Below are 19,924 nucleotides of genomic sequence, written 5' to 3'. Positions count from 1 at the left end.
GCATGCATAGCCTCTCTTTTTCATCTCAGTGCCTGAATTTTCTTTAAAAAATCACCTGTCGCTTAACCACAGTGGGTAGCTTGGGTGGGACTGATCCCATTCCAGCTTCAGTGAAGAGTTCTGACTGGTTTTAAGCCAGTTAGCATATCCCACCCACCCGTGACAAGTTCAAAAAAATAGGCTTGTAAACCAATCAGAGCAGTAGGATTCCAGAAGGTGCTTGCTGAGGCCTTTGGAAATAAAAGCTTTTACTCTTCTGGGGTGCCTGGGTGGCTCAGTGGGTTAAGCCTCTGCCTTTGGCTCGGGTCATGGTCCAAGGGTCCTGGGATCGAGCCCCGCATTGGGCTCTCTGCTCAGAGGGGAGCCTACCTCTCCCTCTCTCTCTCTGCCTGCCTCTCCACCTACTTGTGATCTCTGTCTGTCAAATAAATAAGTAAAATCTTTATTTAAAAAAAAAAACAAAAAAACTTTTACTCTTCCTCCGGATCAGGGCATGAGAATATGATGCTATCTCATACCATGAAGAGAATGAAACCAAGGGATGCTATGAGGTAGCTTATATCCAAAGGAAGCAAAGCTGAGAAACTTGGTCTGGTGCCATTATTTGAGCTCCCCTATGACTTCTCCTAAAGACAACACAATTGTTTGGGTTTCTGCCTTTTGCAATATGAAAAATTCTATCTAAACTTGTGGATGTATACAGTTCACGGTGTTCATGGTGGCCACCTGACTAAGCAGAAGAGGGTACTCCCCTTCTCCCTAGAAGTTCCTTCCATGCTGAAGTCACTGGACCTGTGGCAGAGCCAAGTTCATCTGAAGGGGTACACTCAGTCAACTTTATAGTGTTTGTTGAGTTTGAGTCTAGCTGGAGGTTTCTAACCATGTGGGCTCTCCAAAGAGCTCCTTGAATTGTCCTTCTAACATGATTGCTAGTTTCCCTCAGATCAAGTGTTGCAAAACATCCATCACAATCAAGTTCTCCTCCATTTCTGGGCAAGATGAAGAAAAGCTCAAAAAGTAATACCTTTTTTGAGTTTGATACTGAGTTTTCAATCAGGAATAAAAAGCTGGACCTTAACATCTATGGAGGCAGATTATATTTCTCTCTTATTTACCCCGTATCCCCAGGGCTTAGCACACCAGCAAGAGTCTAATAAGAGCTCCTTAAATATACTCTGAATAAAATACATTGCTGAAAATTTGGAAGAATTTCTTAACTTTGGAAGAATTTCTTTAGATTGAAAAAAAAATACTGTTATAACAGCATGTCTAATCCAGTGACTTAAAAACATAAACTTTGAGGCATGTTCCAAAACTTGCTCAATATCCACATTAAAGGGAAGCTCAATGGTTTCTCAGAACTCTTTACCCAAGCAACAGATTCCTGTCACCCCAAGTCTTGCTTTTCACTTGCCAGAAAACTAGCCATGTGCTTCACAAAAACCTTTCAAAGATGTCCAATCTGATGACATTCTGTTTTTTCTCACCAGCTCTCTCAAAAGTGCTATGTTGGTTTAGACCTGCTAGTTCAGATTGATGAGTGAGAAATTTGCTGCTCTGCCATTAACTGCATCTTGCTAGACAGGAAGTAACTTTTCAAAAATAGCAAGTGATTCAAGCTGGTGAAAAAGGAAAGATAGAACAGTAACAGTCACCTTTCATCCCATATGAATTTGCTGAATCTAGAGGGTGAGAACATTTTCTGCTTCTCAAAAGCCATGGCTGTCTCCTAATAATATCTAGAGCATGTGGGGCTTTAACTTGCTCTCCACTATAGGTTCTATTTGCTGGTTACAAATCCTCAACAATATATACATGAGAGTTTCCACTTGGCTTTCGACAACATTTGAGCTTTGTGTACTGTTTTGAAATGAGCTGTCTTATTATTAAAGAAGTAATTCGGAACCAGATACAAACAAATTGGTCACTGAATCACCATAGTTGAAGGATTCATTTAATTATGGTTTGGGTTCTTTCCAAACTTCCTTTTGTGGTTGAGTTCTAGCTTTAGAGCATTGTGGTCTGAAAATATGCAGGGAATGATCCCAATCTTTTGATACCGGTTGAGTCCTGATTTAGGACCGAGGATGTGATCTATTCTGGAGAATGTTCCATGTGCACTAGAGAAGAATGTGTATTCTGTTGCTTTGGGATGAAATATTCTGAATATATCTGTGATGTCCATCTGGTCCAGTGTGTCATTTAAGGCCTTTATATCCTTGCTGATCTTTTGCTTGGATGACCTGTCCATTTCAGTGAGGGGAGTGTTAAAGTCCCCTACTATCATTGTATTATTGTTGATGTGTTTCTTTGATTTTGTTATTAATTGGTTTATATAGTTGGCTGCTCCCACATTGGGGGCATAGATATTTAAAATTGTATGGTTTGGGATCCAAAAAGTTGACAGTTATTCATCTGGCCATCATTTATCCAGATTCAATCAGTCTTTCCATCCTTTATCCGTTCAACGTTCATAGTGTTTACCAAGTATTGCAGTGTTTAACATGTACAAGATGTTAGAGATACATAATTACTTATGCTGATCTAGATCTCTGAGACCTATTCTAGACCCCAAAAGTTTAGCCCACTGAATCAACATTTACTACAGAATGATTCTCATTCTAACAATCCACCTGCTCTGTGAACCCTTGATGGGTAAAGGTAACTGTGGTGGTTTTTATATATTTCAACAAATCCTGTTACTTTTCTCTTCCAAGGTAGAACCTAATTCCCTTCCTCTTAAGAATGGACTGGACTTAGGAATTTTACTGATGTGATAAAATGCACGAGTTACAATGCTAAATGAAAAACAACATCATATAAAGATGTACATAGAAATTTATGACAAAATTGGGCAAAAAGATCCATATATCTAAGAAAAAAGACTGGAAGAGAACTCATTCAAATGTCACAATATGTTAATGTGGCTATATCAGACTGGGAGCTTATGGGTGTTTTTTATTTATTTCTTCTGCCATTTTTATATCATCCATGTTTTCTCCAAATTTTAATGGAAAATATGAAACAAAAAAGAGTTATAGTATAAGGAACACTCACATATGCTTCACTTGGAACCCATATGCACTGTTTTTTTTAATTTAATTTTATTTTTCCAGCTCTCCAAGATTCACTGCTTGTGCAGCACACCCAGTGCTCCATGTAATACGTGCCCTTCTTAACACCCACCACCAGGCTCACCTATCCTCCCATCCACCTCCCCCCCAAACCCTCAGTTTGTTTCTCAGACTTCACAGTCTCTCATGCTTCATCTCTCCCTCTGATTTCCTCCAATTCACTTTTCCTTTCCTTCTCCTAATGTCCTCTGTATTATTCCTTATGCTCCACAAGTAAGTGAAACCATATGATAACTGACTCTCTCTGCTTGACTTATTTCACTCAGTATAATCTCCTCCAGTCCCATCCATGTGGATACAAAAGTTGGGTATTCATCCTTTCTGATGGAGGCATAATATTCCATTGTATATATGAACCACATCTTCTTTATCCATTCGTCTATTGAAGGACATCTTGGCTCTTTCCACAGTTTGGCGATTGTGGCCATTGCTGCCATGAACATTGGGGTACAGATGGCCCTTCTTTTCCATACATCTGTATTTTTGCGGTAGATACCCAGCAGAGCAATTGCAGGGTCATAGGGACCGTGCAATTTCTTAAGGAACCTCCACACTGGTTTCCAAAGTGGCTGTACCAACTTGCATTCCCACCAGCAGTGTAAGAGGGTTCCCCTTTCTCCACATCCTCTTCAACACTTGTTGTTTACTGTCTTGTTGATTTTGGCCATTCTAACTGGTGTAAAGGTGGCATCTCAATGAGGTTTTGATTTGAATCTCCCTGATGGCTAATGATGATGAACATTTTTTAATGTGTCTGTTAGCCATTTATATGTCTTCTTTGGAGAAGTGTCTGTTCATGGCCTCTGTCCATTTTTTGATGTGATTATCTGTTTTGTGTGTGTTGAGTTTGAGGAGTTCTTTATAGATCCTGGATATCAGCCCTTTGTCTGTAGTGTCATTTGTGAGTATCTTCTCCCATTCCATGGGTTGTCTCTTTGTTTTGTTGACTGTTTCCCTTTGTTGTGCAGAAGCTTTTGATCTTGATGAAGTCCCCTTATGTACTAATTATTAATATGTTTTACATGTTTATTCTCTCTTTTTCTTTTTTTCTTTTTGAATATATATATAATTTTTTATTTTTTATAAACATATATTTTTATCCCCAGGGGTACAGGTCTGTGAATCACCAGGTTTACACACTTCACAGCACTCACCAAAGCACATACCCTCCCCAATGTCCATAACCCCACCCCCTTCTCTCAAACCCCCTCTCCCCAGCAACCCTCAGTTTGTTTTGTGAGATTAAGAGTCACTTATGGTTTGTCTCCCTCCCAATCCCATTTTCTTTCATTTATTCTTCTCGTACCCACTTAAGCCCCCATGTTGCATCACCACTTCCTCATATCAGGGAGATCATATGATAGTTGTCTTTCTCTGCTTGACTTATTTCACTAAGCATGATACGCTCTAGTTCCATCCATGTTGTCGCAAATGGCAAGATTTCATTTCTTTTGATGGCTGCATAGTATTCCATTGTGTATATATACCACATCTTCTTGATCCATTCATCTGTTGATGGACATCTAGGTTCTTTCCATAGTTTGGCTATTGTGGACATTGCTGCTATAAACATTCGGGTACACGTGCCCCTTTGGATCACTACGTTTGTATCTTTAGGGTAAATACCCAATAGTGCAATTGCTGGGTCATGGGGCAGTTCTATTTGCAACATTTTGAGGAACCTCCATGCTGTTTTCCAGAGAGGTTGCACCAGCTTCCATTCCCACCAACAGTGTAGGAGGGTTCCCCTTTCTGCGCATCCTCGCCAGCATCTGTCACTTCCTGACTTGTTGACCTTAGCCATTCTGACTGGTGTGAGGTGGTATCTCATTGTGGTTTTGATTTGTATTTCCCTGATGCCGAGTGATATGGAGCACTTTTTCATGTGTCTGTTGGCCATCTGGATGTCTTCTTTGCAGAAATGTCTGTTCATGTCCTCTGCCCATTTCTTGATTGGATTATTTGTTCTTTGGGTGTTGAGCTTCCTAAGTTCTTTATAGATACTGGACACTAGTCCTTTATCTGATATGTCGTTTGCAAATATCTTCTCCCATTCTATCAGTTGTCTTTTGATTTTGTTAACTGTTTCCTTTGCTGTGCAAAAGCTTTTGATCTTGATGAAATCCCAATAGTTCATTTTTGCCCTTGCTTCCCTTGCCTTTGGCGTTGTTCCTAGGAAGATGTTGCTGCGGCTGAGGTCGAAGAGGTTGCTGCCTGTGTTCTCCTCAATGATTTTAATGGATTCCTTTCGCACATTGAGGTCCTTCATCCATTTTGAGTCTATTTTTGTGTGTGGTGTAAGGAAATGGTCCAATATCATTTTTCTGCATGTGGCTGTCCAATTTTCCCAACACCATTTATTGAAGAGGCTGTCTTTTTTCCATTGGACATTCTTTCCTGCTTTGTCGAAGATTAGTTGACCATAGAGTTGAGGGTCTATTTCTGGGCTCCCTATTCTGTTCCATTGATCTATGGGTCTGTTTTTGTGCCAGTACCATGCTGTCTTGAGATGACAGCTTTGTAATAGAGCTTGAAGTCCGGGATTGTGATGCCACCAACGTTGGCTTTCTTTTTCAATATCCCTTTGGCTATTCGAGGTCTTTTCTGGTTCCATATAAATTTTAGAATTATTTGTTCCATTTCTTTGAAAAAGATGGATGGTACTTTGATAGGAATTGCATTAAATGTGTAGATTGCTTTAGGTAGCATAGACATTTTCACAATGTTTATTCTTCCAATCCAGGAGCATGAAACATTTTTCCATTTCTTTGTGTCTTCCTCAATTTCTTTCATGAGTACTTTATAGTTTTCTGAATATAGATTCTGTGTCTCTTTGGTTAGGTTTATTCCTAGGTATCTTATGGTTTTGGGTGCAATTGTAAATGGGATTGACTCCTTAATTTCCCTTTCTTCTGTCTTGCTGTTGGTGTAGAGAAATGCAACTGATTTCTGTGCATTGATTTTATATCCTGACACTTTACTGAATTCCTGTATAAGTTCTAGCAGTTTTGGAGTGGAGTCTTTTGGGTTTTCCACATATAGTATCATATCATCTGCGAAGAGTGATAATTTGACTTCTTCTTTGCCGATTTGGATGCCTTTAATTTCCTTTTGTTGTCTGATTGCTGAGGCTAGGACCTCTAGTACTATGTTGAATAGCAGTGGTGATAATGGACATCCCTGCCGTGTTCCTGACCTTAGCGCAAAAGCTTTCAGTTTTTCTCCATTGAGAATGATATTTGCGGTGGGTTTTTCATAGATGGCTTTGATGATATTGAGGTATGTGCCCTCTTATCCCTACACTTTGAAGAGTTTTGATCAGGAAGGGATGCTGTACTTTGTCAAATGCTTTTTCAGCATCTATTGAGAGTATCATATGGTTCTTGTTCTTTCTTTTATTGATGTGTTGTATCACATTGACTGATTTGCGGATGTTGAACCAACCTTGCAGCCCTGGAATAAATCCCACTTGGTCGTGGTGAATAATCCTTTTAATGTACTGTTGAATCCTATTGGCTAGTATTTTGTTGAGTATTTTCGCATCTGTGTTCATCAAGGATATTGGTCTATAGCTCTCTTTTTTGGTGGGATCCTTGTCTGGTTTTGGGATCAAGGTGATGCTGGCCTCATAAAATGAGTTTGGAAGTTTTCCTTCCATTTCTATTTTTTGGAACAGTTTTAGGAGAATAGGAATTAGTTCTTCTTTAAATGTTTGGTAGAATTCCCCCGGGAAGCCGTCTGGCCCTGGGCTTTTGTTTGTTTGGTGATTTTTAATGACTTTTTCAATCTCCTTACTGGTTATGGGTCTGTTCAGGATTTCTATTTCTTCCTGGTTCAGTTGTGGTAGTTTATATGTTTCTAGGAATGCATCCATTTCTTCCAGATTGTCAAATTTATTGCCGTAGAGTTGCTCATAGTATGTTCTTATAATAGTTTGTATTTCTTTGGTGTTAGTTGTGATCTCTCCTCTTTCATTCATGATTTTATTTATTTGGGTCCTTTCTCTTTTCTTTTTGATAAGTCGGGCCAGGGGTTTATCAATTTTATTAATTCTTTCAAAGAACCAGCTCCTACTTTCGTTGATTTGTTCTATTGTTTTTTGGTTTCTATTTCATTGATTTCTGCTCTGATCTTTATGATTTCTCTTCTCCTGCTGGGCTTAGGGTTTCTTTCTTGTTCTTTCTCCAGCTCCTTTAGGTGTAGGGTTAGGTTGTGTACCTGAGACCTTTCTTGTTTCTTGAGAAAGGCTTGTACCGCTATATATTTTCCTCTCAGGACTGCCTTTGTTGTGTCCCACAGATTTTGAACTGTTGTATTTTCATTATAATTTGTTCCCATGATTTTTTACAATTCTTCTTTAATTTCCCGGTTGACCCACTCATTCTTTAGAAGGATGCTGTTTAGTCTCCATGTATTTTGGTTCTTTTCAAACTTCCTTTTGTGGTTGAGTTCTAGCTTTAGAGCACTGTGGTCTGAAAATATGCAGGGAATGATCCCAATCTTTTGATACCGGTTGAGTCCTGATTTAGGACCGAGGATGTGATCTATTCTGGAGAATGTTCCATGTGCACTAGAGAAGAATGTGTATTCTGTTGCTTTGGGATGAAATGTTCTGAATATATCTGTGATGTCCATCTGGTCCAGTGTGTCGTTTAAGGCCTTTATTTCCTTGCTGATCTTTTGCTTTGATGATCTGTCCATTTCAGTGAGGGGAGTGTTAAAGTCTCCTACTATTATTGTATTATTGTTGATGTGTTTCTTTGATTTTGTTATTAATTGGTTTATATAGTTGGCTGCTCCCACGTTGGGGGCATAGATATTTAAAATTGTTAAATCTTCTTGTTGGACAGAACCTTTGAGTATGATATAGTGACCTTCCTCATCTCTTATTATAGTCTTTGGCTTAAAATCTAATTGATCTGATATAAGGATTGCCACTCCTGCTTTCTTCTGATGTCCATTAGCATGGTAAATTCTTTTCCACCCCCTCACTTTAAATCTGGAGGTGTCTTCGGGCTTAAAATGAGTTTCTTGCAGGCAACATATAGATGGGTTTTGTTTTTTTATCCATTCTGATACCCTGTGTCTTTTGACATGGGCATTTAGCCCATTAACATTCAGGGTAACTATTGAGAGATATGAATTTAGTGCCATTGTTTTGCCTGTAAGGTGACTGTTACTGTATATGGTCTCTGTTCCTTTCTGATCTACCACTTGCAGGCTTCTCTTTGCTTAGAGGACCCCTTTCAAGATTTCCTGTAGAGCTGGTTTGGTGTTTGCAAATTCTTTCAGTTGTTGTTTGTCCTGGAAGCTTTTAATCTCTCCTTCTATTTTCAATGATAGCCTAGCTGGATATAGTATTCTGGGCTGCATGTTTTTCTCATTTAGTGCTCTGAAAATATCATGCCAGCTCTTTCTGGCCTGCCAGGTCTCTGTGGATAAGTCAGCTGCCAATCTAATATTTTTACCATTGTATGTTACAGACTTCTTTTCCCAGGCTGCTTTCAGGATTTTCTCTGTGTCACTGAGACTTGTAAATTTTACTATTAGGTGACGGGGTGTGGGCCTATTCTTATTGATTTTGAGGGGCGTTCTCTGAACCTCCTGAATTTTGATGCTCGTTCCCTTTGCCATATTGGGGAAATTCTCCCCAATAATTCTCTCTAGTATACCTTCTGCTCCCCTCTCTCTTTCTTCTTCTTCTGGAATCCCAATTATTCTAATGTTGTTTCGTCTTATGCTGTCACTTATCTCTCGAATTCTCCCCTCGTGGTCCAATAGCTGTTTGTCCCTCTTTTGCTCAGCTTCTTTATTCTCTGTCATTTGGTCTTCTATATCACTAATTCTTTCTTCTGCCTCATTTATCCTAGCAGTGAGAGCCTCCATTTTTGATTGCACCTCATTAATAGCTTTTTTGATTTCAACTTGGTTAGATTTTAGTTCTTTTATTTCTCCAGAAAGGGCTTTTACATCTCTCGAGAGGGTTTCTCTAATATCTTCCATGCCTTTTTCGAGCCCGGCTAGAACCTTGAGAATTGTCATTCTGAACTCTAGATCTGACATATTACCAATGTCTGTATTGATTAGGTCCCTAGCCTTCAGTACTGCCTCTTGTTCTTTTTTTTGTGTTGAATTTTTCCGTCTTGTCATTTTGTCCAGATAAGAGTATATGAAGGGGCAAGTAAAATACTAAAAGGGTGGCAACAACCCCAGGAAAATATGCTTTAACCAAATTAGAAGAGATCCAAAATCGTGAGGGGGGAGAAAGGGGATAAAAAGAGGTTCAAAAAGGAAGAAAGAAAAAAAAAAGAAAAAAGAGGAAAACAAAAGAAAAGAATTAAAAAATAAAAAGAAAACACCTAAGAAAAATATAAAAAAGAAAAAATATATATATTAGATAAACTAGTAAAAAATCGTTAAAAAAGAAAAAGGTAACAGTTAAAAAAAAAATTTTACCCGAAGGCGAGAGAAAAAACAAAAAATGAAAAAGAAAAAAATTAAATTAACTGCAAGACAAAAAAATCACAGGGAAAAAGCCATGAGTTCCGTGCTTTGCTTTCTCCTCTTCTAGAATTCTGCTGCTCTCCTTGGTATTGAAACCGCACTCCTTGGTAGGTGAACTTGGTCCTGGCTGGATTTCTTGTTGATCTTCTGGGGGAGGGGCCTGTTGTAGTGATTCTCAAGTGTCTGCCCCAGGCGGAATTACACCGCCCTTACCCAGGGCCGGGATGAGTAATCCGCTTGGGTTTGCTTTCAGGAGCTTTTGTTCCCTGAGCGCTTTCCATAGAGTTCCGGAGGACGGGAATACAAATGGCGGCCTCCTGGTCTCTGGCCTGGAGGAGCCGAGAGCCCAGGGCCGCACTCCTCAGTGCGCGCTCAGAGAACAGCGCCCAGTTACTCCCGTCTGCCTGACCTCCAGCCGCGCTCTGAGCTCACCAAGCCTGTGACCCGTTCAAGGTCACCCCGAGCTGCGAGCTTACTGTCGGTTCTGTCTCTATAGCCGGCTTTCCGTTCCAATACCCGCAAGCTCTGCAACACTCAGACACCCCCGATTCTTCTGTGACCCTGCGGGACCTGAGGCCACGCTGACCCCGTGTGGGCTTTGCCCCGGGTAGCCTCTGGAGCGATGTCCCTCAGCAGAACAGACTTTTAAAAGTCCTGATTTTGTGTGCAGTTGCTGCGCCGCTTGCCGTGAGCCGGCCCCTCCCCCCAGGGTCTATCTTCCCGTTGCTTTGGATTCACTTCTCCGCCGGTCCTACCTTTCAGAAAGTGGTTGTTTTTCTGTTTCCAGAATTTCTGTTCTTCTTCTCTTCGATCTGCCAATGGGTTTTCAGGTGTTTGCAATCTTTAGATAAGCTATCTAGCTGATCTCCGGCTAGCTGAAGTAGTCTCAGCCTGCTACTTCTCCGCCATCTTGACTCCTCCTATTCTCTCTTTTTCTATATCTCTGTCTCTCTCTTTCCTTCCCTGTCTCCCTCCACCCATTTTTCTATCGATCCATTCATACATACATCCATACACTGTACTTTATTCTTCCTTAAGAAAGGTCCATATATAACACTCTTTTTTATTGAACCATTCTTAAGTGGCAGACATCATGTTCTTTTGTCTTCAAATATTCCTCCTGAGAATAAGGGCATTTTGAAGAGGATAATTTTTTAAATTATACTAATTATACTACATGTATATGTATGCACAAATCACTAGGGTTATCTGTGTGTGCATGCATGTGTGTTTGCATGTATTTGACAGAAAGTCAGAGAGAGAGCACATGTGAGAGTGCTAGCTGTCAGTTTTGACCCATGGGTGAAAAATGATTTCAAATAAACTCCAGGATACAGAATTTTCATGTTTTGTTCTCTGCTGATAATACAGAATCAACATTTCTATTTAAGCATATGTATCATCTACAGATAAACATCCCATATGCCAAAATAGTCCCATATTTCCTTCCAAGCCCACCTCAGAGGCAACATCCTCTATGAAGCCTCTTCTGCTTATAGCCTATGTAAGAGTTATGCTTCTTAACAAATCGCAAGACACATTCGTTCATTCTCTTCTTATAGATCCCATCATATCTGCCATGAATTGTTAATTCTCCACTTGCATAGTCTTTTTAATAAATATATTTTTTTAAGATTTTATTTATTTATTTGACAGAGAGAGATCACAAGTAGACGGAGAGGCAGGCAGAGAGAGAGAGAGGGAAGCAGGCTTCCTGCCGAGCAGAGAGCCCGATGCGGGACTCAATCCCAGGACCCTGAGATCATGACCTGAGCTGAAGGCAGCGGCTTAACCCACTGAGCCACCCAGGCGCCCTTGCATAGTCTTTTCTCAGGATTCCATGTACATTTGAATCTACCTGAGTACGAGCTGTGTCTTGTTCACAAAATCACAGCAAAGGTAAATCTGGATTGGAATTCTGGCTCTCCTATTTTTTAGTTGAAAATAATATTTAATCTCTAAGTTTCTGTCCCTCATTCAAAATGTCCTCATAAGCTTGTTGTGAAAGTAAAGGAAATAACATATTAAAGCTATATCTTTACTAAATACTTATTAGGAAGTAGTTATTCATAGTCTCTTTTCATAGAAATGTAAACTAAATACTTGCATGATTAATACTAACTTATTGGTACCTGACACTGGCTGAATATCTCACATCTTTTCTCCCATACCTGCAACAGATACTTTAAGCCAAGAAGAAATAATGTGAGAATTTAACAGATATATATTCCAGTGACATGATAGGCCTACAAGTGCCTTTTCATTTTCCCTCAAATAACTGCATCATGGTAACTATCACTTACACTGGTTAAAATCAATATTACTACTAGCCTACCAACTGGTTACCAGTTTCATAGATCCTTTGAAAGGTGTTTGAAAGCTGGAAAAATCAGAGTGGACATAAAACTTCCAGGTCACAGCTGCCAGAAGTGGAGACTTTATGTAGGAAACTTGGACCATATCAAAATAGTTCAGGGGCTCCTTGGTGGTGCATTTGGTTGTGTCTGACTCTTGGTTTCAGCTCAGGTTATGATCTCAGGGTCGTGGGATCTAGCATCACATCAGCTCTGCACTCAGCCTGGAGTCTGCTTAAGATTCTCTCTCTCTCTGCCCCTCAACCCAATACAGACTCTTAAATGCAAATCAGGCAACTGCCACATTGCTGCTCTTTGTTCTATGTCTTATTCCATCTGAACTGTATATTAACAAATCGAGTGACACAGAGACATATACAAAGGCAATTGGTATACAGTATTTGGATCAAAGAAGGAAACAGATATCATTCTTTCATTTAACACTGGTTCTGTATAACTCTTATTCATGGGCATTGTGCTAGAGATGATTTGGGAATAAGGGTTCTGTACCCTGTACTCAGAATATCATTTAAAGTGAAACAAAGCTATGTCACCACTCATAGTTTCTTAGACCAAAAGCTAGCACAGTTAGTAACAAGGTATCATGATAAAGTTGAAAGTGCACTGGACAAGGGATCAAAAGATTCAAAACTGAGAATGGATTCCATCCCAAACTTGTTGGGCAACTTACAACCTCTCTATAGACTCTTGTTCCTTCCTGAAACTGAAATAATAATATCACCTTTATTTACCATACAGCACTGTTTTAAGGATTAAAAAAAATCAAAGTGCTCAACTTGATCCCAAAACTATACAAAGATCCCACCAAAAAGGATAATTACAGACCAATATCCCTGATGAATATGGTTGTAAAAATTCTCAACAAGATATTAGCCAATAGGATCCAACACTACAGTAAAAGGATTATTCATGTTGACCAGGTGGGATTCATTGCTGGGCTGCAAGGGTGGTTCAATATCCACGAATCAATCAACATGTATACATCACATGAATAAAAGAAAGGACAAGAACCCTATGGCCCTCTCAATTGATACAGAAAAAAAATTTTGAAAAAAAAAATACATCGGGGCGCCTGAGTGGCTCAGTGTGTTAAGCCTCTGCTTTCTGCTATGGTCATGATCTCAAAGAGTTCTGGAATCAAGCCCCGCATCGGGCTCTCTGTTCAGTGGGGAGCCTGCTTCCCCCTCTCTGCCTACTTGTGAACTCTGTCTGTCAAATAAATAAATAAGATATCCAGGATCTATAAAGAACTCCTCAAACTCAACACACACAAAACAGATAATCATATCAAAAAATGGGCAGAATATATGAACAGACACTTCTCCAATGAAGACATACAAATGGCTATCAGACACATGAAAAAATGTTCATCATCACTAGCCCTCAGGGTGATTCAAATTAAAACCACATGGGGGCTTAAGTGGGTAGGAGAAGAATAAATGAAAGAAGATGGGATTGGGAGGGAGACAAACCATAAGTGACTCTTAATCTCACAAAACAAACTGAGGGTTGCTGGGGGAGGGGGTTTGGGAGAAGGGGGTGGGATTATGGTCATTGGGGAGGGTATGTGCTTTGGTGAGTGCTGTGAAGTGTGTAAACCTGGTGATTCACAGACCTGTACCCCTGGGGATAAAAATATATGTTTATAAAAAAAAAAACACATTGAGATATCACCTTACACCAGTTAGAATGGCCAAAATTAGCAAGACAGGAAATAACATGTGTTGGAGGGGATGTGGAGAAAGGGGAACCCTCTTCCACTGTGGGTGGGAAGCAGGTTGGTGCAGCCTCTTTGGAGAACAGTGTGGAGTTCCTCAAGAAATTAAAAATAGAACTTCCCTATGACCCTGCAATTGCACTCCTGGGTATTTACCCCAAAGATGCAGATGTAGTGAAAAGAAGGGCCATCTATACCCCAATGTTTATAGCAGCAATGGTCACAGTTGCCAAACTGTGGAAAGAATCAAGATGCCCTTCAACGGACGAACGGATAAGGAAGATGTGGTCCATATACACTATGGAGTATTATGCCTCCATTAGAAAGGATGAATACCCAACTTTTGTAGCAACATGGACGGGACTGGAAGAGATTATGATGAGTGAAATAAGTCAAGCAGAGAGAGTCAGTTATCATATGGTTTCACTTATTTGTGGAGCATAACAAATAACAAGGAGGACACGGGGAGATGGAAAGGAGAAGGGTGCTGAGGGAAGTTGGAAGGGGAGGTGAACCATGAGAGACTATGAACTCTGAAAAACTACCTGAGGGTTTTGAAGGGGTAGGGGCTGGGAGGTTGGGGGAACCAGGTGGTGGGTAGTGGGAAGGGCACGTATTGCATTAAACACTGGGTGTGGTGCAAAAACAATGAATACTGTTATGCTGAAAAGAAACTAAAAATAATAATTTTAAAAAAATCTTAAATAAAAACCACATCATCCTTTCTTGATTAAAACTCTCCACAGCATAGGGATGGAGGGAATATACCTCAACATCATAAAAGCCATCTAGGAAAGACCCACAGCAAATATCACCCTCAACAAGGAAAGACTGAGAGCTTTTCCCCTAAGATCAGCAACAAGACAGGGATGTCCACTCTCACTACTGTTAGTCAATATAGTAGTAGAAGTCCTAGCCTTACCAATCAGACAACAAAAAGAAATAAAATATATCCAAATTGGCAAAGAGTTCAAGAGCTGGACAAACAATTCTAAAATTTGGATGGAATCAGAAAAGACCCCAAACAGCCAGAGGAATGTTGAAAAAGAAAACCAAAGATGGTGGCATCACAATTCTAGAATACTGGGTAATTACCCAAAGGATATAAAACTGTGATCCAGTAGGGAACCTGTACCCTGATGTTGACAATAGCAATGTCTACAATAGCCAAAATATGGAAAGATCCCAGATGTCCATCAATAGATGGTGGATAAAGAAGAGGTGGTATACAGTAGCCGAACTATGGAAAGACCCTGGATGTCCATCAACAGATGAATGGATAAAGAAGATGTGGTAAATATATACAATGGAATACTATGCAGCCATCAAAACCCCCAAAATATTGCCATTTGCAATGACGTGGATGGATCTAGATGGTATTGTGCTAAGCAAAATAAGTCAATCATAGAAAGACAATTATCATATGATCTCTCTGATATGAGGAATTTGAGAGGCAGGGCAGGGGGTCATGGGGAGAAAGCAGGGAAAGATGAAATAAGATGGGACAGGGAAGAGAGACAAACCATAAGAGACTCTTAATCTCTGGAAACAAAACGAGGGTTCCTGGACAGTGGGGAGGGATAGGGCAGCTGGGTCATGGACATTGGAGAGGGTGTATGCTATGGTGAGTGCTGTGAATTGTGTAAGACTGATGATTCACAGACCTGTACCACTGAAACAAATAATACATTATATATTAATGAAAAAAAAATGCTATGAATGAAAAAAAGAGGTGGTGGTGGGGTGTGTGTGTGTGTGTGTGTGTGTGTATTACTCAGCCACCAACAAGGATGAAGTCTGACCATTTATAAGAATGTGGTTGGAACTAGAGGATATTATTGCTAAACAAACTAAGTCAATTAGGGAAACACAACTATCATATGGTTTCACTCATATGTCGAATTTAATAAATAAAACAGAGGACTATGGGGAAAGGGAAGGAAAAATAAAATTAGACAAAACAGAGAGGGAGGAAAACTATAAGAGACTCTTAACCATAGGAAACAAAATGAGGGTTTCTGAGGGGGAGGTCAGTGGGGGGATGGGGAAACTGTGATGGGCATTAAGGAGGGCATATGATGTAATGAGCACTGGATGTTATATGCAACTAATGATTAACTGAACTCTACATCTGAAACTAATGATACACTATACATTAACTAACTGAATTTAAATAAAATAAGACATAAAAAATTAAAATGCTCCATAGCCATGAAACACTATACAAATATAGAAGTTATTTTCTACCTGGATGTCCCACAGGTCTACTCCCTTCAGGGAAGAACACAATGAAAAGATGAGACAGCATACAACCCAGGGGCAGAACATAAGAAGCAGATAAAGAAAAAAGCTATTGGTATAAAGCACATAGAGGTATAACCCAGAAGGTGTGGCACTGTGAGATAATGCTTTGGTCACTCTCTGAATATTCAGTTGTTCCAAGACTCCTGCTTCATTCCCATCAGAAATGACCTTATTGGGCTGATTGTAGGACTGTAATGGCTTCTATCATCAGAGTGAGTGGTTTCATTACTAGGTAACAAGTCATTCACCCAAGATTAAGCAGCTGCCAGTCAAGTTGGGTCTTGTACAGACTCATCAGTGCTAGAGATGTATGATACATCTTACCACACTCTTTCCCATGATGGGCCTTTTCCTATTACTTAGTGCACTCTTATACTTAGTATCACCTACTTCACAGTGAATTCACTCCAAGGGTACTCACATCACAAACAGGAGAATAGAAATGAATACATATTTCAAAAGCTGTTACTGCCTAGTGTCCCTTCTGAACAGCTTCCTTGGTTTGCTTAAAAGATTTACTTATTTGAGGGTGCCTGGGTGGCTCAGTGGTTAAGCCGCTGCCTTCGGCTCAGGTCATGATCTCAGGGTCCTGGGATCGAGTCCCGCATCGGGCTCTCTGCTCTGCAGGGAGCCTGCTTCCTCCTCTCTCTCTCTCTCTCTGCCTGCCTCTCTGCCTACTTGTGATTTCTCTCTGTCAAATAAATAAATAAAATCTTTAAAAAAAAAAAAAAAAGATTTACTTATTTGAGAGAGAGAAAGAGAGAGTAAGAACAAGTGAGCACAAGTAGGAGCAGGGTGAGGGAAGAGGGAGAAGAGAGAAACAAACTTCCCACTGAGTGGGCCCCCATGATGTGACCTCCAAATGGGGCTGGAAGGGTGGGAGGAGGCTCAATGGAAGCTCCATCTCACAAAGCTGAGTTCATAACCTTAGCTGAAATCAGGAGTTGGACCCTTAACTGACTGAGCTACCCAGGTGCCCCTTTTTGGGTTTGCTTTAAAGAAAACGTGCTTAAAACTGTATTTACTTAGCTTTAGAAAATAAATTATAAAGATGTTAATTATATGCCTGAATATGTCATTAAAAACAAAAAAGTACATTGTTTCCTAAAGTCAGCAACTGTCTTACTATCTATTCATGGACCAAGAACAGTATCTGACACAATTTAGGCAATCAATATGCATTTGTTGAGTTGAATTATGCCAAAGCAATATTGGTTTCCAGGTCAAATCCCATTACTTTGTATGAACTGGTGTTGTATCATATTTATACTCTATTACCTTTGTCCCTCCTTTGGTCCTAGCATTTAATAGTAACCCAATACATTTGTTTAGTAATATCTACAGTAAAGGTCAATATTTTTTATGTATGACTCTATGAGTCTGGCAAATGCATAAAATTATGCAACTATCAATGCAATCAAGATAAAGAAATGTTTCATCACCTCAAAAAATTTTCCTGAGTTTTTTCATAGTCATTGCTTTCCTCCATCTCTAATTCCTGGAAATCCTTGACTTGTACAGACTTGAATTTTCAGTCACTTCAGTAAATACCTCAGAGTAGGACTGCTGGGTCAGGTGGTAATAAAGATATGTTTAATTTTATAAGAAAGTGTTTTCCAACAATAGTGCAGGAGTTTCAATTGCTCCATGTCCCTTCTAGCACTTGGCATATTTAATTGTTATCTTTCACCAGGCATTCTCATAGGCAAGCAGTGACCTAGAAAATTGCTATATGTGGATTGCTGAACAGGGGACGGAAAGAAGAGCACATAACCAGATTCTAATATAGTGTGGGAATTTTGTGATAAACCATTGAAAACCATTCAGAAGGAGCCCCATTGATATGGGTCATTGAATAGTAATACTGAAAAACTATTTATTCCTTTGCCTGCAGAAAGAAACTTGGGTGTGCAGTTCTAACAGAAAGCCTCCCTACTGTTTTTCATTTAATGATGAAAGTATTCTCGTCACTAACAGGATTTCTGAGATCTACATCCACTTTCCAGGGTGTAATAAACAAATAGAGCTTTAATAAACTACCCAATGGCATTTCCAAGAAATCTTCAAAGCTGAAATTATTTCTTTATATTCCCCTGGCTACCCAGTTGAATCTCATATATTTTGTCAACACTTTGTATGGCATTGTGTATACTATAGGAGATTATTAAATTGAAATAAATTTTGTCTTTCCTCTAAAATATGTCCTGGCCAATAAATATGACTCACTACTAGTTATATGTGCCCACTGAGTGCTTAAAACATGGCTTGTGCCACATTTCAAGAAGTGTATGAAAGAATCTAAAATATCTCATTACTTTTCATAGTGATTATATGTTGAAATTATAACATTATGGGATATATTTCAGTTAAATAAAATATATACTAAAATTAGTTTCACCTTTTTCTTTTTTTTTATTATGTTCAGTTAGCCAACATACTATCATTAGTTTTTGATGTAGTGTTCAATGATCCATTAGTTGCATATAATACCCAGTGCTCATCAAAACATGTGCCCTTCTTAATACCCATCACCCCATCACTCCATCCCCCATCCCCGCTCAGATAATCTCCATTCAGATAATCTGAACAGATTAATAACCAGCAAGGAAATTGAAATAGTAATCAAAAGACTCCCAAGACACAAGAGTCCAGTGCCAGATGGCTTCCCAGGGGAATTCTACCAAACAATTAAAAAAGAAATAATACATATTCTGCTGAAGCTGTTTCAAAAAACAGAAATGGAAGGAAAATGTCCACAGTCTATGAGACCAGCATTACCCAGATCTCAAAACAAGACAAAGACTCCATCAAAAAGGAGAATTATAGACAAATATCCCTGAGGAACATACTCAAAATACTCAACAAGATCCAAAATACTCAACAAGATCCTAGCAATAGGATCCAACAGTACATTAAAAGGATTATTCACCACGACCAAGTGGGATTTATTCCAGGGCTGCAAGGTTGGTTCAACATCCGCAAATCAGTCAATGCGATACAACACATCAATAAAAGAAAGAACAAGAACCATATGATACTCTCAATAGATGCTGAAAAAGCATTTGACAAAGTACAGCATCCCTTCCTGATCAAAACTCTTCAAAGTGTAGGGATAAGAGGGCACATACCTCAATATCATCAAAGCCATCTATGAAAAACCCACCGCAAATATCATTCTCAATGGAGAAAAACTGAAAGCTTTTGCGCTAAGGTCAGGAACACGGCAGGGATGTCCATTATCACCACTGCTATTCAACATAGTACTAGAGGTCCTAGCCTCAGCAATCAGACAACAAAAGGAAATTAAAGGCATCCAAATCGGCAAAGAAGAAGTCAAATTATCACTCTTCGCAGATGATATGATACTATATGTGGAAAACCCAAAAAAGACTCCACTCCAAAACTGCTAGAACTTATACAGGAATTCAGTAAAGTGTCAGGATATAAAATCAATGCACAGAAATCAGTTGCATTTCTCTACACCAACAGCAAGACAGAAGAAAGGGGGGAAAATTAAGGAGTCAATCCCATTTACAATTGCACCCAAAACCATAAGATACCTAGGAATAAACCTAACCAAAGAGACACAGAATCTATATTCAGAAAACTATAAAGTACTCATGAAAGAAATTGAGGAAGACACAAAGAAATGGAAAAATGTTTCATGCTCCTGGATTGGAAGAATAAACATTGTGAAAATGTCTATGCTACCTAAAGCAATCTACACATTTAATGCAATTCCTATCAAAGTACCATCCATCTTTTTCAAAGAAATGGAACAAATAATTCTAAAATTTATATGGAACCAGAAAAGACCTCGAATAGCCAAAGGGATATTGAAAAAGAAAGTCAACGTTGGTGGCATCACAATCCCGGACTTCAAGCTCTAT

At 39.4% G+C, this 19,924-nt stretch overlaps 1 protein-coding gene across 1 annotated transcript in view; it reads right to left on the bottom strand.

Annotated features, from left to right (window-relative positions):
* IQCJ (IQ motif containing J) overlaps positions 1–19,924 on the bottom strand; it is a 243,421-nt gene that overhangs the window by 116,100 nt on the left and 107,397 nt on the right. The gene's annotated exons all lie outside the window — the stretch shown is intronic.

Source organism: Mustela putorius, unplaced genomic scaffold, assembly GCF_011764305.1.
Source record: "Mustela putorius furo isolate JIRA1106 unplaced genomic scaffold, ASM1176430v1.1 tig00003834_pilon_pilon_pilon, whole genome shotgun sequence".
In the NCBI taxonomy this organism is placed as follows: domain Eukaryota; kingdom Metazoa; phylum Chordata; class Mammalia; order Carnivora; family Mustelidae; genus Mustela; species Mustela putorius.
Note: the sequence above shows the minus strand (reverse complement) of the source record. Positions and strands in the feature narration are given on the sequence as shown.